This window comes from Macaca thibetana, chromosome 19 (genome assembly GCF_024542745.1).
Source record: "Macaca thibetana thibetana isolate TM-01 chromosome 19, ASM2454274v1, whole genome shotgun sequence".
Taxonomy (NCBI): Eukaryota; Metazoa; Chordata; class Mammalia; order Primates; family Cercopithecidae; genus Macaca; species Macaca thibetana.
In genome coordinates, this window is record NC_065596.1 from 1,132,037 (window position 1) to 1,155,485 (window position 23,449).

General features: G+C 44.1%; 3 protein-coding genes, 1 long non-coding RNA gene and 1 pseudogene across 4 annotated transcripts in view; 2 read left to right on the forward strand and 3 right to left on the reverse strand.

Annotated features, from left to right (window-relative positions):
- Positions 1–23,449, reverse strand: part of LOC126942223 (zinc finger protein 724) — a 715,842-nt gene that overhangs the window by 624,844 nt on the left and 67,549 nt on the right. The gene's annotated exons all lie outside the window — the stretch shown is intronic.
- ZNF91 (zinc finger protein 91) overlaps positions 1–23,449 on the reverse strand; it is a 227,612-nt gene that overhangs the window by 136,612 nt on the left and 67,551 nt on the right. The gene's annotated exons all lie outside the window — the stretch shown is intronic.
- The window catches only part of LOC126942233 (zinc finger protein 675), a 328,161-nt gene that overhangs the window by 36,939 nt on the left and 267,773 nt on the right, over positions 1–23,449 (forward strand). The window lies entirely within an intron of this gene.
- On the forward strand, positions 12,664–13,396 carry LOC126943284 (epithelial membrane protein 2-like; annotated as a pseudogene).
- LOC126942414 (uncharacterized) lies at positions 19,352–22,880 on the reverse strand. Its single transcript, XR_007721559.1, has 4 exons — positions 22,776–22,880; positions 22,549–22,639; positions 21,003–21,175; positions 19,352–19,463 (listed from the first exon to the last, which is right to left on the reverse strand). It is a non-coding gene; the product is annotated as an uncharacterized LOC126942414 (long non-coding RNA).

Genomic DNA, 23,449 nt, shown 5'->3' on the forward strand with positions numbered 1-23,449 from the left:
CCAAGCACTTGGCCACGTGCTGGCTTGGTGTGACCTGCTCCAGGAATAGTATCAGGTGCAGAGTTGGACTGGGGCGGTACACCTGTTGAATGGTAATGCAGGTGTATGAAGGTGAGTACAGGGAATACAGAAACCTCCCGTGGAACCGAAGGGCAGAAGCTCGCTTGCTCTTGATTTTCAGTACAAATACAGATGAGAAAGTCAGAGCCTCACCATTCTTCTAAACTTTGGGTTTTAAGCAGGGCATGTCAAAAAAGATACCACAGGGATAACTGCTTTGTAGCGGCCAAGAGTTCATAGCGACGTCCTTTTTTGATCCCTCAATGTTGGCTCTTCCTATTTTGAAGCAGACTTCACCAAGCATTGGATGGTTCATCCAATAATAGGGAACCTGAGCTGGGTTTAGAACATCATGAGACAGGATAGTTTTACACAAGGTTCTTTTAGACAAGGGTCTTCCCATCTTGGCCTCACAAGTACCTGGGACTACTGGGACCTTCTTTTTCTTTTTCTTTTCTAACCACAGTTTCAGTTTGTTTCCACAATACTTAGAGTAACTTGCTATAATTTTTCTTTGTTCTTTTCTCTCTCTATTCTCATATGCTCCTTCTTACACGCTGAAGTTGACCTTTGGTTTATTTTTTGTCACAATTCACACTGGTTGTAACAAACACACACACATACAGAGAAGTTCTTAATTGTGATATTAATTACCTTTTATTATTGTTCACTCCCACTTAATTATTTCATCTTTAACATTGTTGTTATTTGTTTGATATTGTTACATACTTACTGTTGGTTTATTTATTTTGATACAGTTGTTGGCCACAAGACTTGGACTTAGCCACCAGCTTTACATGATTAAGGTCAGCCAGATGGCTCTTGCCTTGCCATGTCTAAGGTCAGCCAGATGGCTCTTGCCTCCTATGCGTTAGGTCAACATGATGGCTCTCACCTTGCCATGTCTGCGGTGGTCAAGATGGCTCTTGCCATGTCATGTCTAAGGTCGACAAGACGACTTTTGCATGACCATGTCTGAGGTCTTCCTGATGCCTCTCACCTTGCCATGCCTGAGGTCGATGAGATGACTCTCACCTTGCCATGTTTGAGGTTGACCACGTGGTTTTCACCTTGACATGTTTCAGGTATACCAGATGGCTCTTGCCTTGCCATTTCTAAGGTTGACAATATGGCTCTCACCTTCTCATGTTTGATGTCAACCAGATGGTTCTTGCCTTGCCATGTCCGAGGCTGACTAGATGGCTCTCACCTTGCCATGTATGAGGCCAACCAGATGCCTCTCTGACATGTCTGAGGTTGACCAGATGGCTCTCGCCTTTTCACATCTGAGGTTGACCAGATGGTTCTCCTCTTGCCATGTCTGTGGTTGACCAGAAGGCTCTCACCTGGTCATGTGTGAAGTTGACCAGAATGCTCCCATCTTTCCATGTCTAAGGTCAACGAGATGGTGGTTGTCTTGCCATGTGTGAGGATGACCAGATGGCTCTTACCTTGCCATGTCTAAGGAGGACCAGATGGTTCTCCTTTTGCCATGTCTGAGGTCGATCAGATGACCCTGACATTGCTATTTCTCAGGTTGACCAGGTTGTTCTTGCCTTCCCCTGTCTCAGGTTGACAAAATGGCTCTTATGTTACCATGTCTGAGGTTGACTATACTGCTTTCACCTTGCCATGTATGAGTTTGACTGGATGGCTCTCACCTTGCCATGTCTGAGGACAATGAGATGGCTCTCACCTCACCATGTTTAAGGTGACCAGATGGCTCGCACTAGTGCAATACTGTTCAGGTCCAGCAGAGGGATGCAATCATGATTCACTGTGGCCTAGATCTTTAGGGTCTCACTGAGGTGATCTTCCCATCTGAGACTCCCAAGTACCTGGGACGACATGAACCTTCTTCCTTTTTTTTTTTTTTTCCTAAGCCCAATTTCAGTTTGTTTCCACAATACTTAGAATGACTTCCTGTTGTTTTTCAACTTCCTTCTTTTCTCTCTGTATTCTCATATGCTGCTTCCTGCATGTGAAGTTGACCATTTGGTTTATTTTTTGCCACAGTTCACCCTGGTTGTGACAGAGAGAGAGAGAGAGAGAGAGAGAGAGAGAGAGACAGAGAGAGAGAAAGACCTTTTATTATTGTTCACTCCTACTTATTTATTTGGTTTTTACTATTGTTTGTTATTATTTGTTATTGTTATATATTTACTGTTTTTTTTTTAATTTATTTTGAGACAGATGTCAGCTGTGAGAGTTGGATCTAGCCCCTAGCTTGCCTTGTCTAATATCGACCATATGCCTCTTGCCTTGCTATGTCTTAGGTGGACCAGATGTCTCTTTCCTTGCCATGTCTAAGGTCAACCAGATGGTTCTCGCCTTGCCATATCTGATGTCAACCAGATGGCCCTCGCCTTGCCATGTCTAAACTGGACCTTGTGTCTCTCACCCATGGCTCTCGCATTGCCATGTCGAAGGTTGACCAGATGGCTCGCACCAGGGTCAGTAGTCTTCAGGTCCAGCAGATATACTGCTTCCTTGATCTTCCCAGTCTCACCCAGGTCATCTTCCCATATTGGCCTCCTGACTACCTGGGACTACTCAGACCTTCTTCCTCTGTATTTTCTCTAACACCAATTTCAGTTTGTTTCCACAATACTTAAGGTGAATTGCTGTTGTTTTTCTTCCTGTTCTTTTCTCTCTATATATTCTTATATGCTCCTTCCTGCAAAGTAAAGTTGACCTTTTGGTTTATATTTTGTCACACTTCAACCTGGGTTTGACAAATAAGAGAGAGAGAAAGAGAGAGAGAAAAAAAGAATGAGAGACAGAGAGAGATGAGTTCTTAATTTTAATATTAATTACATTTTACCATTTTCCACTCCCACTTATTTATGTATTAGTCTTTAATATTGTTTTTATATCATTTTTATTGTTATATATTTACTGTTTTTTATTAATTTTGAGAACGATGTTGCTGGAAGTGTTGGACTTAGCCACCAGCTTGCCATGTCTAAGGTCGACAAGATGGTTCTCACCTTCCCATGTCTGAAGTCAACCAGGTGGTTCTCCCCTTGCCATGCCTGAGGTAGACAAGATGGCTGTCATCTTACCATGTCTGAGGTCAACCAGATGGCTCTCCCCTTGTTATGTCTGAGGTCGACCTTGTTATGTCTGAGATTATGTCAAGGTTCTTGCCTTGCCATGTCTAAGGTTGATAACAGGGCCCTCACCTTGCCGTGTCTGAGGTGGACAAATGGCTCTTCCCTTTTCATGTCTAAGATCGACCAAATGGCTCACACTGGTGGCAGTACTATTCAAGTCCAACAGAGAGATAGGATCGTCATTCACTGCAGTCTTGATCTTTCCAGTCTTGCCTAGGAGATCTTCCTATCTTGGCCAGAAGCATTAGAAAGAGTCCCCAGTTTGCATGCCTAAGATCAACCAGATGGCTCTCACCTTCCCATGTCTAAGGTCGACCAGATAGATGGCTGTCACCTTGCTATGTCTGAGGTTGGACAGAAGTTTCTTGCCTTCCCATGTCTAAGGTCATTCAGGTGGCTCTCATTGGTGGCAGGATCATTCATGTCCATCAGAAAGATGCGATTATGATTCACTGTGGCCTTGATCTCCCTGGTCTCACCTGGCTGGTCTTTCCAATTGGACCACCCAAGTACCTGAGAATACTCCGACCTTCTTCCTGTGTTGTTTTTCTAACCCCAATTTCAGTTTATTTCCACAATATTTAGTGTGACTTGCTGTTGTTTTCCTTCATCGTTCTTTTCTCTCTCTATTCTCCTATGCTTTTTCCATGCTGAAGTTGACGTTCTCATTTATTTTTGGTCACACCGCAGCCTGAATGTGACAAATGGAAAGAGAGAGAGATATCTTAATTGTGATATTATTTTTTATTATTGTTCACTCCCACTTATTTATATATTTGGTCTTTAATATTGTTTGTTATTATTTCTTTGTTATATACAGATATAAGATATGTAGATAGATAAATATATTCAAACACATGGGGTTATATAAACATATCTATGTATAGCCTATCTATGAGTTCATCTTGTAAAAAAAGTCCCAAAATATAAGTAAATATAACTAAATCAAATATAAGTAAACCAGTCCCAAAATGTAAGTAAATCAGTCCTACACAGCCCCCTCAGGATAGGTGAATACAATCAGCAAGTTAGCTCAGTCCATGTATTTCCAATCAGTAAACTACCTCAGCCCACGTGATTCCAACCAGCCAATTAGCTCAGCCCAGATGATTTCAACCAGCACATTTGCTTTGTTCACATAGATTCAATCAGCCAATGATGTATGTGGTGACTAAGTATTCATCAACGCAAGCCCAGGAAGGTAGATGTGAGTGGCACATGCATACAACAAGAAGAAAATAAGTGTTCTTAAATTCTAATGTGGACGGAAAGTATTACATGGGTTTACTGTCAGCTCACTTCCCAGTTCTTGACCCTAAAGATGAAGCATTGCTTATGTTTATACAAAAACGTTTTATAACTATGCTCCATTATGGCATTCTACTGAGCGAAAGAGAAGAGAATTCTACATATGCATTCTTAGAATATGCTATGAGATTGAAAATGTCTTTTGGAGTACAAATTTTTTGTATACATAAATAATTACATAGACATATTTATATAATTATGTGAGTGTTTTTGTATCTGCCTATGTATGTCTGTATACAGATGTATTAATCTTTGTATCTATATTTATACAGTATAAATTTATAGAAAGTGTAAGTATTGATAGGTATTGATACTAACAGGAATGGAAGAAACTTACATACAAGTATAAACTTTTTTGGCTTATAAAGTGTATCTACAAGAGTAAAAAATAAAGATAATAGTCTTGCAAACATTCTGCTACATTTATCATATACAAAGAAAGCAATGGTCTTTGTTGCTCGCTTCTGAGAGATGAAAATGTCATTCATTGCCATTTCCAGTTTGACTTTTTGCTTTATCTTGTACATAGGGACAGAGTTGAACCAGCCCCAGTCCAAAGGTCCTCACCTCAATTTGAGAATACTGATTATTTCTCATTATGGCTTCAGTCAAGACAGGGGCTGTTTTTGTTTTTTCCAACATATGTGTGATGTAAAAGTACACTTTTGTCTTATCATCTCTGAGGCTGAAGTAGGGTTTTTGTGTAAGAGAGAGAAAGTTTAGGTCACATTTTAGAAGATAGATTGTGAAACTGAAAGCAAATATAATGGTACATGGTATCCGGCCACATTTTAATCAGGAAATAGTGAACATTCACTGAAGTGCCAAAGGTAATTCTTATTGGCTAGGCCAAAGCTTCTTTGTGAGGAAAGCTAGGTGACTGGTGTAGAGCATTTCTAGATATTTCTAGCTGGATGTACAGAACCACTTTGGGTTGGCTTAATGAGACCCAGTATGAAAAACCTCCATGTGCCAGGTAACAAAAAACATTTTCACATTTATTTTTAAAACATGATGTGGTGAGTAGCTTGAATTGAATACATCATCACTGAACTAATTGGTTGATTGCATTCAAATGGCCTGAGAAAAATGAATATAACCTCTGACCATACTTACTTTGTGATCATTTTTCTACATACATATATATTGATATAAGTGAGGAAAAAAAAATATATATATATGCACACACAGTGTGGACCCCATGAATATGGCTATTTAATGTCCATTTGTGCATGTGTCTAGTCAAACAGATCAGAAAAATTCTAGATCAGAAGTCATCTTCATTCACGAGCACATCTTCATTCACTAGTTTCCTTAGCACAGTTCAGGGTTATCTTTCACTGCGAGATGGTATGGAGCGATATAGGTGAGAAGTAAGTCTTCATCTGTGTTTCTAAGATAGGCTGGGAAGTTGACAATGTCTCCTGATGAACATCTTTTGCATATACAATTATTTACATAGATAAACTCATATAATCCTGTAGGTACATGTTTATCTACTTATATATATGTAAGAAACATGGCTGTGCTGTAACCAAGCAGGCATAGGGCAGCAGGCATAGGCTGAGGTAAACAGCCTGGATGACTCAGCAGGTTTGTGGCACAGGTGCACAGTCTTGTATAATCGTAGCCATGTAGACATGACACAGAGAAGCTCCCCACCTGGCTCTCAGCCACTGTTGTTTGTGTAGTGTATAAATATAACACTGACCCTGTGAAGGGGCTGCTGAATAAAGCCATGTCTCATTTACCTGCTGTCTCTCGAGTGTTCTTCCAGCTCCCTGCCCCATGTCCACCCCTCCCCTCAGCCCTCAACTGGGGCTGAAACCTGCCCCTGAGCATGACATTTGGTGTGGTCATTGGCCACACCAAAGTGAGTGGGTCTTCAGCCCCTGAGGCTGCCATGTTGGCTATGTGGCCGCAGCATGGGCTCTGGTACCCAGTGGCAGAGGTGCTGCTTGGATGGGCCACAGTAGAAATGTGGGAGGTAGTGGACAGTTCTTCTGCAAGTGTGGAGAAGGCACTGAAGCAGCTGGAGGTTCACAGCACCAAGAAGAAATGCACCTTCACCAGCAGTCGGATGGGCATTTCTGACTGCACTACGTGAAGTACATCCTCAGTCCCTTTGGGACACTGTGCAGGTAAAGGACCTTCAGACACAAGTTGAGCACCTGAGGGCCCAAATGAACAGCTTGGAGCAAAACCTGGAGGTGAAATCAGGGCACTTAGAGGTTCAGATAAATAGCTTGGAGCAGGAGTTGGAAACAGCTGTCAGCGCAACCTTGAACCCATCCTCCAGGCCACACACTCCTGCTGGGTCTGATGCTGAGGAGGAGGAGGCTCCTCTGCTGCAAGGTTGTCCTGTGATCTGACAGAAGGTAGAACATGAGCAGCCAGTGGGACCCTAGGAAAGAGCCCCTGGACCCCTCAGAGTGGCGAAACACACCTCTTGTAGTGCTTATACCCTCATTGAGTTATGGGAGTCAGGTAAGCAATGCAAGCAGCATCCAGGGGAGCCCCTCCCAGCCTGGTTACTCCATCTTTGGGATGAGGGGGATGACAGCATTTCTTGCTCCACCTCCAAGATAGATAAGCTGGCTTCTCTCACAGCTCACCTCTCTCTTCATCAGCGGCTGCAACTGTGCTGATGGTTGACACAAGGGCAAAGTGACCACACATTAATCAAGTGGCTGATGGCAGCCATATGAACTGTTTGGGATGATGCTGGGGGGACACTAGGAATTGTTAGTAAATGGCAATCATAAACTGATTTGGTGCAGGTACTCTGGGAGGTGGGTATGCGGCAGGCTATGTTTGATCTGAATACCCGGGGTCAGATGATGAATGCTTTATATCCACTTGAGGGATCTTGTGCTGGATCTCTGTGGAGGCAACTGTCCCCAGAGCAGAAATTCTGCAAAATGCTTAAGAGGGGCAAAATACTGTTGCTCAACCCAGCTCTGCCTAGACACTTTAACTCAAAGACTATTTGCAGATGAGCAAAGATATAGGACTTTCCTGTTTAATTAATTAGGGAACTGGCAGAGGCGCTTGGCTTGGGGATGAAACGGGGAACTGGATGATCGAAGGCAGCATGTGGAACTGGCAATAAACTAGTCCCCCACCAATGTACAGCAGGTCTTAGCACTGGTAGATACTGGTGCAGACTGCAGTATTGTTTATGGGAACCTGGATAAGTTTCCAGGCAAAAGTGAACTTATTGATGGTTATGGAGGCCTGTCAGTGAAAGTGAAACCTGTGTCTTTGCATCTTAGCATTGGCAACTTGGCTCCCCGCCTGTACACAATGTACATTTCACTTATATCTGAATATATTCTGGGGGTGGACATTTTGGATGATCTGGACTTACACACCATGGCCAGAGAATTCAGACATCAAGTCAGCGTAGTAAAGCTGGGACTGTGTGGACATACACATAACCAGGCCCAAGTTCTGCCAAAACCCTGATGGGTTACCTCCACATGTCAATACCATTTGCCAGGGGTGCATACAGAGAAAACTGAGACTATTAAGAAGTTAGAGAAGGTGCAAATAATGCATGGAACTCATATCGCCTACAATTCCTCAGTATGGCCAGTCAGAAAACCTGATGAGGCTTGGCGATGATAGTGGATTATCAGAAACTGAGTAAAGCAAACTGAATTAAAGTAACACCACCTCTGCATGCAGCTGTACCTTCTGTCACGGACTTGATAGGCCACTTGACAATGGAAGTGGATGCTGCCACTGTGCGGTGGATTTGGCTAATGCTTTCTTCTCAATTAACATTGCTCCAGAGAGCCAGGAACAGTTTGACTTCATGGGAGAGTGTCAATGGACTTTCATAGTGTTGCTGCAGGGCTATTGTATAGCCCCAACATGTGCCATAATCTTGTTGATAATGTTATGTTAACCTCTGATTTTCTTACAAATCTGGAAGTGGCAATGCCCCTCTAGCCTGCGAATTGGGATGATGTGGCTGAGACAGCCTTTCCTAGTAGCCAAGCAGGCTATTCAGCAGGAACAAGCCCTACCGGTAGTTAGTCAGGGGTGCCCATTTGAACTAAATGTGCATGTGACCACAGATAGTATGCCAACAGGCTTTTGGCTCTAGTTATGGAAGGGAGCTGAGCTCCATTATCCATTAATAAAGAAGCTGTTAGCAACCGCTTATGCTGCCCCTCAGGCTCGTAAGAGCATGGCAGGATGGGCTACATCGTCGTGCGGATGACTTACCTGAAAGCATGGCCGGGTGCATTCATGGGTAATGACGACCCCCCATGGACTGGGATGGCACAAACATCCACTTTAGTGAAGTGGGGTGCCTACTTGGAGCAGCGGAGTATGCTGAATACAAGTCCCTTAGCAGCAGAGTTTCAAGAAGTCTTGGGACCTGTAGTCCTAATACAAGATAAGGCCAGGGGGCTTAAGGCACCCCTAGATCCTGAGCCTTCACCAGTAGGAAGGGCATCCCCCCATTTCTAATAGGGCATGGTACACAGCTAGGTCTAGCTGAGGTGCTACTGCTGCCTGGATTACTTGTGCAGTCCAGCCTAGTACTGACACTGTATGGTTTAATACCAAGTGTGGGCAAAGTAGCTAATAAGTTAAACTCAGGGCAGTGTAAATAGTGATCACCAAGGAGGTAACACCCATGGCAATCTGCAGCAATAGCTGGGCAGTTTATTAAGGCTTCACTTTGTGGTTAAATACCTAAAAGTTACAGAATTAGCTAGTTACCAAACCATGTAGGGCCAGGCTATGTGGCCAAATCTATAAAAGGAAGGATGACCTTCTCCAACTAAATACAGGAATGAATAGCAATCTCTTATTGCCTCCCCCAGTGCCCCTTAAGGTAGGGAAACAAACAAACAAACAAAACCCTGGTATTAGCCACGGACCCTCCAAGCCCCTCATTGCAGGTGGTTGGCCATTGTAACCCCTTGGAGGGTCTGCAGTATGACCAATCTTTTACTTTTTGAGTATTTAATGTGTGGCCTCCATGACAGGCCATCCATAGTTGAATGGCCAGAGAAGGGACCCTCCTCCGGGAGACATGTGTACTGTCTACGCGGCTATCATGAGCTCCCCTGTAACTTTAGCACAGGTAGAGGATCCAAAAGAACCATGGAGAGCAGATAAGGTGTGGTACCATCGCCCAGGGCAGAAGCCCTCAGTGGCTGCATCGTTATCCAGAGATAAAAAGTTAGCCTGTATTTTGCCTAAGGAATGTGACTTGCCCCTGTTAGTACCTGTGCCTGCTTTGTCGTACCAGTCATAGGTTGGCATGCTCAAACAGCATCGTGAAATGGGCCCACACCTACATCAAGGTTACTGATGTCTCCAACTGTTGGATCTGCACTGCCTTTCCAGCAGCAGCTGCAGACAACTTGCCCTGGCACATGCATCTAGCTTCTATGCGGAACTAGACATGGCTAGAGGCTTGGGGTCCCACGGACAATCGGTGGGATGCAACACAGAAGGCTTTGGACAGGGGATGTCTCAGAACCCATGGCCAGCCTGTCCCCTGGCTGACTCATAGCATCCATAATGGATGGGGCTGGCTAATGGGAAAACACGTGGTGCCCCTAGTTCAGGTTCCACGATGCACAGAGCAGCACTGGGGTAAAAACACTGTGGGATGGTTGTCTGCTGAGATTTGTGCAAACATAATACTTGTCACCAAACCAAGGGTGTGGTGGAACAAGAGCCCTTACCAAGGCTGGGCCCCCATGGACTTTGTGAGCCCTGGGAGTTTATGGTTGTGTGGGGACACAGGATGGCCATATCTGCCAGTCAGTTGAACTGGATGTTGTACCTGGGGGTGGCCCTATGTGCCTGCCACTGTTCTTCCCACATTGCCTAGTCGTCTGTATAACTGGGAGACACTGCATCCTGCTTTTTGTGAGTGCGGTGGACCCCTGGGTGGTTCTATCCCTTAGCAACAACTATCCCTGGACCAGGTGCCATTACTGTAGAAAAGCAGGTTGCAGCCTTTGCGGAGGACACAGCTCAGGCGCTGAGTTATACCTGAGTTATACCTCTTTTTGTTAACTGATGAAGTTGATCCGATCAGGAAGGTGGTGCTGCAAAACCAGATGGCCTTAGACATAGCCACAGTTGCCCAAGGTGGCACCTGTGCCCTTATAGGGACACAATGTTGTACATTTATCCCTGACAGCCACTGGAACATAATGACAACTTTACAATGGGTGTCACAGGGGATTAAGACAATTGAACACCTTACTGACGAATCCCTGCAGAGATGATGGGTGTCTCTGGGCTCTGGCTTATGTTGGACTCTCATAATCACGGGTAGCATAACAGGAACATTAGTGGTAGGTTGTTGCTTTCTGTGTGAATCACTACCAAAGAGGATCCCCTTGGCCTAGGGGAGTGGAGTGTAAGAAATATGACTGTACTGCAGCCAACCAGGCATAGGGCAGCAGGGATATGCCAAGGTAAACGTTCTGGATGACTAAATGGGTTTGTGGCACAGGCACACAGTTCCATGTTTTCTATAATCATAGCCATATAGACATAACATAGAGAAACTCCCCACCTGGCTGTCAGCCACTATTGTTTGTATAGTGTGTAAATGTAACACTGACCCTATGAAGGGGCTGCTGAATAAAACCATGTCTCATTTACCTGCTGTCTCTCGAGTGTTCTTCCAGCTCCCTGCCCCACAGCCACCCACTCCCCTCAGCTCTCAGCTGGGGATGGAACCTGACCTTGAGCATGACAGTATTTTTATATCCAGGTCTATCTGTCATTATTTCAATATGTATACAGAATAAAGATATAACATTTCAAAGTTTTAATAGGTATTTTTACTGATAGTAATATAAAAATAAACTTCCTTACCTGTAAAAATAAACTTCCATACCTTATTTGTTCTTTAAAGTATACCCACAAGAGTAAACAAATGGAAGAATACTCTGACATAAATTTTGCTGCACTTAATGTGTTTAAAGAAAGTATTTGTTTGCTCGGATGTGGTGGCTCATACCTGTAATTCCAGCACTTTGCGAGGCCGAGACTGGCGAATCACTTGAGGTTGGGAGTTCAAGACTAGCCTGGTAAACATGGTGAAACCTTGTGTCTACTAAAAATACAAAAATTAGCTGGGCATGGTGGTAGGTGCCTGCAATCCCAGCTACTCAGTAGGCTGAGGCACGAGAATCGTTTGAACCCAGGAGGCAGGAGTTGCAGTGAGCCAAGATCGTGCCACTGCACTTTAGCCTGGGCAAGACAGCAAGACTCTGTCTCATAAATAAATACATACATACATACAAAAAGAAAATACTTTTTTGTTGCTCCAATCTGTGAGCAAGAAATTTACTAAAACCACAGGTGACATTCAACGCCAAGTCAAAACTGTTTCTTTTCTTTCTGATTAACACAGGAACCCAGATAAACTAGCTTTAAATTAAAGGCCCAAACCCAGGTTTGAAAATGCTGACTAATTCCATTGAAAGGTTACATCTTTTCAGGAGCTCTTTATTTTGAACATGTGACATTGGAATACAATCTGGTAATTAGTTAGGTTGGCTGAAGAAGTGACTTATTGGATGGGGTAGAAAAGCCAAGGTCTAAGCCAGGTGTGGTGGCTCACGCCTGTAATCTCAGCACTTTGGTTGGCTGAGGTGGGTGGATCACAAGGTCAGGAGTTTAAGAGCAGTCTGGCCAATATGGTGAAACCCTGTCTCTACTAAAATACAAAAAGTAGCCAGGCGTGGTGTGGGCATCTGTAGTCCCAGCTACTCGAGAGACTGAGGCAGGAGAATCACTTGAATCTGGGAGGTGGGGATTGCAGTGAGCGAAGATCATGCCACTGCACTCCAGCCTGGGTAACAGGGGGAGATTGCGTCTCAAAAAAAAAAAAAAAAAAAAAAAAAAAAAAAAAAAAAAAAAGAAAGAAAGAAAGAAAGAAAGAAAGAAGGAAAGAAAGAACGAACAAATGAAAGTTAAGGTCTGTGAATTTAAGATAGCCTGCAATACTGAAAGAAAATTTCAGATTCCTTTGCACACTTTAAAGATTTATTAACAGATATATGTAGCTAGATAAACATATGCAAATACATACAGATATATAAAGATATCTATGTAATATCCATTTATGAGTATGTTTTGTAAAAAAAATAAATAAATAACCAAATTAAAAGTAAGTCAGGAGAGAGCTTCAAAACAGCCTGGTGGCCTCACTTCATATCCCAGCCTGTCCATCTGTCCAGCAGCCAATGCAGCCGTCAGAACTGGCACATCCTGCTCTGGGCTTTAAACATGACCACTTGCCCCCCATGCCCTGTGAAAATGTTGGTGCTTTTTGCTTTCATCATCACCTTCCACATCAACTCTGCAGCCTTGCGGGTTCATCGCCACCATCAACAATGCCTGGTAGGTAGGAGATGAGTTTTTGCAGATGTCTGGAGATTATGTACCAACAACATGAATTATACAGTAATCAATGACACGTTTAAAAAGTACTCCATACTCCGGGTGGTCCAGGCCACCGTGATCCTCTCCACCATTCTCTGCTGCATTGCCTTCTTCATCTTCATGCTCCAGCTCTTCCGCCTGAATCAGGGAGAGAGGTTTGTCCTAACCTCCATCATCCAGCTAATGTCATGTCTGTGTGTCATGAATGCGGCCTCCATTTATACAGACAGGCGTGAAGACATTCACGAGAGAAACATGGAATTCTATTACCTGACCAAAGAAGGCAGCAATGGCTATCCTCCATCCTGGCGTGGGCGGCCTTCACCTGCACCTTCAGCAGTGGCATGATGCACCTGATACTGAGGAAGGGCAAATGGAGTTCCGGAGCTTGGTTGCTTCTGCTGCAGTACAGAATCCACATTCAGATAACCATTTTGTATATAGTCATTATTTTTTTGAGGTTTTTCTAGCAAATGTATTGTTTCTTTTAAAAGCCAAAAAAAGAAAAAGAAAAAATTCCAAAAGGAGAAGAGTTTTTGCATTCTTGAGTTCAGAGACTAGACTCTGAAGGCTGGTATTCAGAACTGCTGTGCACTCAAAAGTCTCAAGACACAAGCAAAGCTCCAGCAAAGCTCAAATCCAAAAGCGCTTGGCGGGACATTTCTTAACCATAGGGTTGTGAAGGGAGGAGATGAGAGGCTGGGAAAGCCAGGTCTCTGGGGATGTGCTTCCTATAGGTTTTAGCTGGCTCAAGCTCCTCCCAAATCGCTCTGCTAGTGGTAGGTGAAAGGGGGTGAGGTGGGTTGCAGGAGAGGAATGACAGTTTCCTGAAAGGTTTAGCCCAAGTTCCAAGTGAGAAGCAGGTATTGTCCCTGACATTCTGTCTGTATCCAAACCAGAGCCCAATCAACCCTCCTGTATAGGGGCGGGTCAGAAAAAGTTTCACCTAAATTTGCTGACAGTGTCACCTGCTTGCCTTAGGAATGGCGATCCTTTACTTGCATGCCAGATTTATACTCACCCTTCGGCAAAACCTACAGTCCCCCCGCGCCCCCCAGACCTACAGAATCAGTCTTCAAGGGATGAGGCCAGTGAATCTGCTTTTCTAACATGCTCCCTGGGCAACACTTCAGATGCATTGAAGTTGGGGACCACAGTCCCTGGGCCAAGTGAGCAGAGCTGCCTCATAAATGCTAGGATGTCATCATGTGGAGATGGGGAGGTGTGTGTAACCCCCACAGCAGGCCAAAACCTTGGCCTCCATCACCACAGCTGTCTACATCCAGGGTCACCAAACTCCATTCCTGGGCCATGTGAACTCATAGACACCTTCAGGGAGCGGGGTGCAGCCTCCTTCCCATCCTATCCCACAAGCCCTCTCCCTTCTTGTCCAGCCCTTCATGCTACACCTGGCTGGCCTCTCACCCCTATTTCTGGAGCCTCAGAGGATGCATCCACCATTCATTCATCAACATAAATCATGACATGCATGCATGTACCAGGCACAGGGGATACCCTCTCAAGACAATCTCCTTCTAGGGCTCATGGCCTAGGGGAGGAGACAGATTAATAATTAATTAGAAAAACTAGCAGGGCACAGTGGCTTACACTTGTAATCCCAGCACTTTGGGAGGCCAAGGCGGGTAGATCACCTGAGGTCAGGAGTTCAAGACCAGCCTGGCCAAAATGGCAAAATCCTGTCTCTACTAAAAATACAAAAGTCAGTTGGGCATTGTGGTGCATGCCTGTAAACCCAGCTACACGGAGGTTGAGGCAAGAGAATCACTTGAACCCAGGAGACAGAGGTTGCAGTGAGCCGAGATCGTGCCACTGCACTCCAGCCTGGGCAACAGAGCGAGACTCCATCTCAAACAAACAAAGCCCAAAAACACAAGAAACTAATTACACACTGTGATGAGGCTGCAAAGAAAACCACTAAGAATTCAAAATCAACCTGGCACAGTGGCTCACCCCTGTAATCCTAGCACTTTGGGAGACCGAAACAGGCTGATCTTGAGGTCAGGAGTTCAAGACCAGCCTGGCCAACGTAGTGAAACCCCGTCCCTACTAAAAATACAAGAAAATTAGCTGGGCATCATGGCAGGTGCCTATAATCCCAGCTACTTGGGAGGCTGAGGCAAGGAGAATCGCTTGAACCTGAGAGGTGGAGGTTGCAGTGAGCCGAGATCACGCCACTGCACTCCAGCCCAGGCGACAGCCCAGCCCAGCCCAGAGACTCCGTCTCAAAAAAATAAATACATAAATAAAATAATTCAAAATCGAGGCCTGTGGCATGGAAGGGAGCCTGCTTTATGTGTGCCTATTTTTAAATGCTCCTGGAGGCATTTAGATCAGTCTAAATATAGCTCCATTCAGTTCGTGCAGATGGCATTTATTGGGCAGTACCCATCTGTGTAACATTCAGAAAACACGTCCATGGAGGGGCCCATGGTCCTGACAGCAAATGCAGTGAGAGGATCCCATAGAGCCAGGGTTTTCAAGCTTTAGGGGTTCCCTTGCTGCTTGGGACAGGCTATTTCAGTGAGTCTGGGGGAAGGATTCCCAGGTGATTCTAAGACTATGCTGAGAAATAGAGCTTTTGGGGGCTTGTCCTTCAGGATCAAAGCATGATGTGCTATGCAGCAATGCAGGTCACCCAGGAACTCTCCCAGGCTAGAAGCTCTTTGCACCTCGTTGTCTTTTTCTGCTTATGTTGGAGCAGGATGCTGGGAGCTGTCCTGGGATGGGGTGTGGGACCTTGTGCTATTTAAATACTTTTGCACTTGACCTTGTGCTGAGTGAAGTGATGATTTGCCATCAGCTCAGTTCCAGTGGAACTGAAGAGACACCTGGTTTGGGTAGTTTTAGGGCAACTGTGGATATCTTTTCAATGCAGGATTTGTTCTTTCCATCTACTCTTTCATTCATTTTTGACAAATGGTATTAAATGTTTACCATGTTCCAGGCAGTGTGTAAGGCTCTGAAAATGCAGGGGTGAGCAAATCTAGATAGCCTCCCTGCCATCGTGAAGTTTGCAGTCCATGAGATAGGACCCCCTCCCTATGGAGAAGCCACCAACGCAGTACAGGGTGGCTTGGGGCCACACACAGGACAAATGACACCTTCTGCCTCAATGAGAAACTATCATTGGTCATGTGGGCAAGAACATGTTTTACACCCCCAGGGTTAACAGGATGCTACCCAAGCTCATGGAGAAAGTTGAATCTTAAGTTTCCTTGAAACTTTCTACCTTGGTGGCTTTTCTATAATTTTCTGGTAGTCACAATGGAAACAAACAAAACACCTTAAAACCAGAGATCAGCCCCCAAGCAATACATGAATTCCCTTCACAAAAAATGTCAGGGCTGCATGAGTATCTGTGTTGAATGCAGTCTGAGATGATCCTGTGGATTTTCCCGGCTGGTTGCCACTACTGTACAACATTCAGTGCCCACATCCACCGGTGCCAGTAAGGTTTTATGAGACATGAGAAATGCCTCTTCCCTGCTATGTGACTTGCATTTGGGAAGTTGGAAAGAAATAATGACATCAGGGAGAAAACATTCAACCTTCTTACCTGTAGGTAGAATCAGCCTTCACTTGGTGCTTATTACCAGTTATTCAAGAACAATAACAACAACAAAATTAGTTGACATCCAAGAAGCAGATATTAGGACCAAAGATAGCATCAACTATATTTGAAGGAACTGTAGTTTGTGCATTTTATGGCACTTTTATAAAGTACTGTAATTCTTTCATTGAGGGGGCTATGTGATGGAGACAGACTAACTCATTTTGTTATTTGCATTAAAATTAGTTTGGGTCTCTGTTCAAATGAGTTTGGAGAATGTTTGACTTGTTGGTCTGTGTGAATGTGTCTACATATACCTGAATACAGGAACATCGGAGACCTCCTCACTCCCACACTGCTATAGTTTGCATGCATTTGTGCACACCCCTCATGCACAGGTTGAAATTCTAGGATGCTCTATGTTAGCTGATGATGAAGAAACATAAAACTCCAAGCCTGTTTGTAAACACGATAAACACAGTGGCCTAGATAAAAGTTGTATCATAGTTTAAAATCTGCCTTAGGGGATATTACTAAATATCGCTAATAGTTATCACTAACTATTAGCGGTAATAGTTATCGCTAATAGTTATCACTAACTATTATCGCTAACTATTATTTATTACTAAATATCGCTAAAAGGTTACTTACAACAGAGCAAGTTGGACAGTTTTGTGGTGGTGTGGAAATGCTAGGACAAGGCTAGAGGTTAATTTTGAATCTCGGTTTGGGGATAAATGTAAATTTAGGGTAGTTAGAAACTTTCTACTTAATGTACCTTCAAAATAGTCAATTTTCTATGTTTTGCATAATCTGCAACTGTACATGGAAAATAAACTTTAAAACCAAAAAAAAAAAAACTAAGTCAGAGGTCATTTCCCTACTTACTCTTCTCAGGCGAGGTGAATACAATCAATCCATTTACTCAGCCCTGATGATTCCAATCAGCCAATTAGCTCAGCCCAGTTTATTCCAATTAGCCAATTAGCTTGGTCTGGGTAATTAGCTCAGATCAGGTAAATCCAGTCAATTACCTCATTCCAGATGATTTCGATCTGCCAATTAGGTCAGCATTTTTTATTTCAATCAGCCAATTAACTCCAATCAGGTAATTACAATCAATTAGCTGATCCCAGGAGATTAAAATCAGCCAATTAGTTCAGCCCCGGTGACTACAGTCAGCCAATATTTGAGTCCCAGATTATTTTAATTGGCCAATAAGCTCAGCCCAGGTGATTTCAATCAGTGAATTAGCTCAGCCCAGGTGGATTCAATCAGCCAGTTCTCTGAATATCAATTGTAGATTAATCAAGATGGACCCCCAGTGGTGGATGAGAATAGCTCATGCATATACTGAGAAGAAAATCAAAGTCCAGAAATGCTAACCTGGACAGAAAGTGTTACATGGCTTTAATATCAGCTTATTTCCCAGACCTTGTCCCTGAAAGTGAAGCTTAGTTTGTCTATACAAACAACATTGTATAGCTACGTTCCATTCTGACATGCTACTGAGACAGAGAAGAGAAATAATTCTACATCTTCACCCTTGGAATATGCTAAGAGATTGAGAAACGTCTTGAGGAACAATTTTTGTGTACATATTTACATAGAAATACTCATATAATCTTGTATATGTATCAGTCTTTGTATGTACATTCATACAGGACAAAGATATAGATTGTGGAAGGATTAATATGTAGTGTAACTAATAGTAGTGCAAAAAGAAAATAGGATCTCACACATGGATCAAGTCAGTTGTTGAGATTGTGACTCATCTATTTGGATCCAATACACAGGTGTTGACTCTCATACCTAGAACTGGGACATGCATGAGATTGTTAATCTCATTACTGGGACTTCCTGCAGGTGTGATTGTGACATGCACCTCACAGAACCTTTGTGATTTGACACATCTGCCTGGGCCCAACCCAGATGGAATTGTGACATATCATTGGACTCAGCCCCTAGGTGATGTCACTCTATTCTTCAGATTTACCACTGCTCACAGGGGATTGTAACATATCACTGGGCCTTATATCCAGGTGATGTGAGTCTCTTTCCCTCTTTGTTGCTGCCAACAGGGGGCATTTTGACGTAAAACTGAGCCCCACACCCAGGTTATGTGACTCTCTTGTCTGTGTCTGGCCTATACTGGCCATTGTGACATGTTGCTTAGTCTAACACTCAGGTTATGTAACTCTTTTGCCCTGGCCCTGCCTACAGAGAGCATTGTGAGGTATCTCTGTGTCCACCACAGAGGTGATGTGATTCTCTATTGACTGTTCCCTTCTCAAAGGGGTTACTGTGACATATCGCTGGGCCCAGCACCTAGCTTATGTGACTTTTCTCTCCTTTTTTATTTTTCTTTTGAGATGGAGTCTCATTGTGTCATCCAGGCTGGAGTGCAGTGGAGCAATCTTGGCTCACTGTAGCCTCTGCCTCATAGGTTCAAGCGATTATCCTGCCTCAGCCTCCTGAGTAGCTGGGATTACAGGTGCCTGCCACCATGCCCAGCTAATTTTTGTATTTTTTGTAGAGATGGAGTTTCCCCATGGTGGCCAGTCTGGTCTTGGACTCTGACCTCAAGCGATCTTCCCTCCTTGGCCTCCTAAATAGTTGGGATTACAGGAATGAGCTACCGTGCCTGGCCAACTTTTCCCTTCTTTATAGGTTCTGCCCACAGAGAAAGCTATAACATATTGCTACACTCAACACCAAGATGGTGTTACTCTTTTGGCTCTGCTCTCAAAACGTACTGTGATATATTTCTTTTCCTACCACCAACGTGATGTGAGTCTCCTCCCTGGGCCCTGTCCACAAGGGGCAATATGATATATCTCTGGGCCCATCAACCACTTGATGTGACTCTGCTGTCTTACCCGAGCATTGCCCAAAAAAGAAATTGGGACATATCCGTGAATCCAGATCTTAGGTGATATGACTCTTCTCTCCTGCCTGGGCCATGCCTAAAAAAGAGAGAGTGACGTGTTGCTTAGTCCAGCACACAGGTTTTGTGATACTTCTTCCTGACCTCTGCCCAAACAAGTAACTGTGACATAACTCAGGTTTTGTTACCTAAATGATGTGATTCTCCTCTTTTTCTGGAGACCCATCTTCAGTGAAGGTTGTGACAAATTGCGTGGCCCAGCACCTATGTGGTGTGACTCTACTCTCATGCCTGGGACCTGTCCACTGGGTGATTGTAACATACAGCTGGACCCAGCTTCTAGATTATGTGGCTCTCTTCTTTTTTCTGAGTTCTACCCACAGGGAGTATTGCGAGACATCTCTGGGACCCCTCATGTAAGTGATGTGATTCTCTTGCCTGTACCCTCCCCTCAGCAGGTATTGTGACACGTTGCTGGACCCAGCACCTAGGTGATGTGACTCTCCTCTACTACTTGGGCTGTGCCCATAAAAAGGATTGTATAGCTTGGCCCAACAAATAAGTAAAGTTACTATCGTCTCATGCCTCAAACCTGTACACATTGTGTATTGTGACATATTTCTGGGTCCAACACCTAGATGATGTGACTCTCCCGCATGGGTCCTGCCCACAAAACTATTATAAGATGTATTTTCATTCATCACGTAGGTGATATAACTTTTCTTTCTGCCTGGGTCCTGCCAAAATAGAAAATTGTGATATATAATTGGACCCAGTACCTAGGTGATGTGACTCTCCTTTTCTGCCTAGGTCCTGCATAATTTGGGTATTGTGACATATATCACTGGGCCCAAACCCTAGCGAACAGAAGGCTTCCGTCCGGACCCTGCCCACAGGAGACCTTGTGACATATATCTGCATCCATCACACAGGAGATATGACTCTCCTCTTCTGTCTGCATCATGCGCACAGGAAAGATTGTAGCATATCATTAGGTTAAGCAACCAAGTGATGTATTTTGACTGCCTGGGTCTTTCATAGGTGGGCCATTATGACATATCTCTGGTAACACCTACTATCTGATATTACTCTTCTCTTTTGCCTGGGTTTTGCCCGTGTAAAAGATTGTGACATATCTCTTTGCCCAGCACCTGGGTAATGTGACCGTGCTCTTCTGCCTGGGCAATGTCCACAGAAATGAGAGTGACTAATCACTAGGCCCAGCACACAAGTGATGTAATTCTTCTGCCTAGTCTCTGCCTAAAGAGGTCACTGTGACATGTCTCTGGGCCTATCACCATGGGGATTATGACGTATCACTTTGCCCAGCACCTACATGATGCGACACTCTTCTCTCTAATGGACCTGCCCCTAGGGTGATTGTGTCATAGAGCTGAGCCCAGCTTCTAGGTAATGGGACCTTCTTGTTTTTTGAATACCCAAAAATGGAATTGCCACATATCTCTGAGATTCTCACGAAGGCGACACTCTTTCCTGGGACCTCTTCTCAGGGGGTATTGTGACATATTGCTATACCCAGAATCTAGGTAATGTGACTCATTTTTACTGCTTGAGCTTTGCCCAAGAAGTGATTGAGATGTATTACTGGGCCTAGTACCTAAGTGATGTGACTCTCCTCTCTTTCTAAAGTGCTGCAGACATTGTGATTTATTTTTGAGTTCAACACCTAGAAGATGCAACTTTTCTGCACAAGCCCTGCCCACAGGGGAATAATGACATATCTTTTCATTCATCACGTAGATGATGTGATTCATCTCTTCTGCTTGGGCTCTGCCAAAAAAATAGAAAAAGAAAAGGAAAAGAAAAAGTGGTTATTGTAACGTATCATGGGATAGATTGAGCACCTAGGTAATGTAACTGTTCTCTTTTATATGATATGTCTCTGGGCCTATCACCATGGGGATTATGGCATATCACCTTGCCAAGTCCCTACATGATGTGACACTCTTCTCTCTAATGGACCTGCCCTACATATGGATGGACCAAATAATGGACCTGGACCTACACATATGTTAGGTATTGTGACCTAATACTGATCCCAACTTATACTGGATGAGAGACTCCTGCCTGGGGTATGAGTATCAGAAGACTTGTGACATATCTTTGCATCCATCACCTAAGAGATGTGACTCTCCCCCTCTGCTTTCATGCTGCTTATAGGAAAGATTGCTACACATTGTGGAACCCAGAAACCAGGTGTCTTTTATGCCTGAGTTTTACCCAGAGGTCACAGTGTGACATTGTCACTGAGCCCTGCATCCGAGTGATGTGTTGCTGTTTTCTGTGCCCTGCTTTCAGTGGGGAATTGTAACATATCCCTGGCTTAGAACCCAGGTGATATGTCTCTTTTTTCTGGTCCCCTCTTTCAGAAAAGATTGTCACATATCTCTGGCCCAGCACTTAGGTGATGTGACTCTTCCGTTTCCTCCCTACCCACAGGTAGGAGTTTGACATATATATTGGCTCAGTGCACAGGTGCGATAATGACTCTAATATTTTGAACCAGCCAAGAGGACGAATACTGTGTCTCATAGATAGGGGTAGACAAATGGGTAAGATCCTAGGTTTCCTTTCTGTACAAAGGTTATAAAAGGTTACCACTCTCTTCCATGTTGTATAAAACCCTCGGGTGGTAGAGAGAGTGGAGTGTCATCACAAGGCCCAGCATGCAGATGAGATTGTGTTGCTTGTGTGCTCACCCTGACAACCATTAGGACTGTCACCCTCACACATGAGCAAAGCCCACTAGTGAGGTACTTAATCTCACACACTACTGGATGCAGTCCACAGTTAAAATTGTGACATTCATTTGTGAATTCTGTTCAGAATTGTGATGGTGACTCATTTCTAAACCCAGCTCTGGCAGGTGAGGTCTCTCCTATGTGGACCCAGTCAATTAGGAAGATGTTGACTGTCACACATGGGCTTAAAGCTACAGACATCATCATGGGTCCATACTAGCACAAAGGATTTAGAGGAAATTGTGACTCCCATGCATACCATATAAAGCCCTTGGGTGATACAGAACGTGACTTAACATGGCCCTAAAAGAAGGTAAGATTGTGACACTCTTGCACACACAAAGCAAACAGTAAAGATGATCATCCTTTCACAGCCCACCATTGAGGTTCTGAATCTCATACCTAGAGACAGTCAAAAGTTGGAAAATTGACTCTCATTAGTGGATCTGGTCTGCAGGTTAATTGGTGCTTCTCAGGCCAAAATCTAGCACACCTGTAAGATTGTGATTCTAGTAAGGGAACACGGTACACAGAAAAAAATTGAAGCTCTCATGAGTGGATTCAATCCGTTGTAGAGATTGTGCCTCATGTGTTTAGAAGCAACATACAGGAGGCATTGACTCTCATACCTAGAATTTGGACGTGTGTGGAATTTTTAATCTCATCCTTGGACTTTCTTGCAGGTGTGACATGTGCCTCTTCCCAGCACCTAAATGATTTGACTCTCCTTGTTTGGGACCAGCCCACAGAAGGGATTGTGACATATCACTGAACTCAGAAGCTAGGTGATGTGACTTAACTCTCTTTCCTTGACAATGTCCACAGGGGCATTGTGACATAGTGGTAGGCCTTGCTCCTAGGTGATGTGAGTCTCCTGCTCTGCCTTGGTGATGTCTACAGGAAGCATTGTGACATATCGCTGGACCCGGCACCAAGGTGATGTCACTTTTTGGCAGTATTACAAATTGCGTGGACTATTACCAAGGTGATTTGAGTTTCTTGCTTGGACCGTTCCCACAGTAGGTGTTGTCACATATCACCTAGGAAACGTGACTCTTCACCTCTGCCTGCACCCTGACCACAGAAATAATTGTGATATATCACTGGATCCAGAAACCGGATGACGTGCTTCTTTTGCCTGAAACTTTGTCACAAAAAACATCATGACATATCTCTAAGTCTCTTACCTTGGTGATGTGATTCACTCTCCTGCCTGGAGCCTTCACTCAGAGGGTATTGTGACATATTGCTGGACCAAGCATTTAGGTGATGTGACTCTCTCAACATCTTGGACTCTGACCGA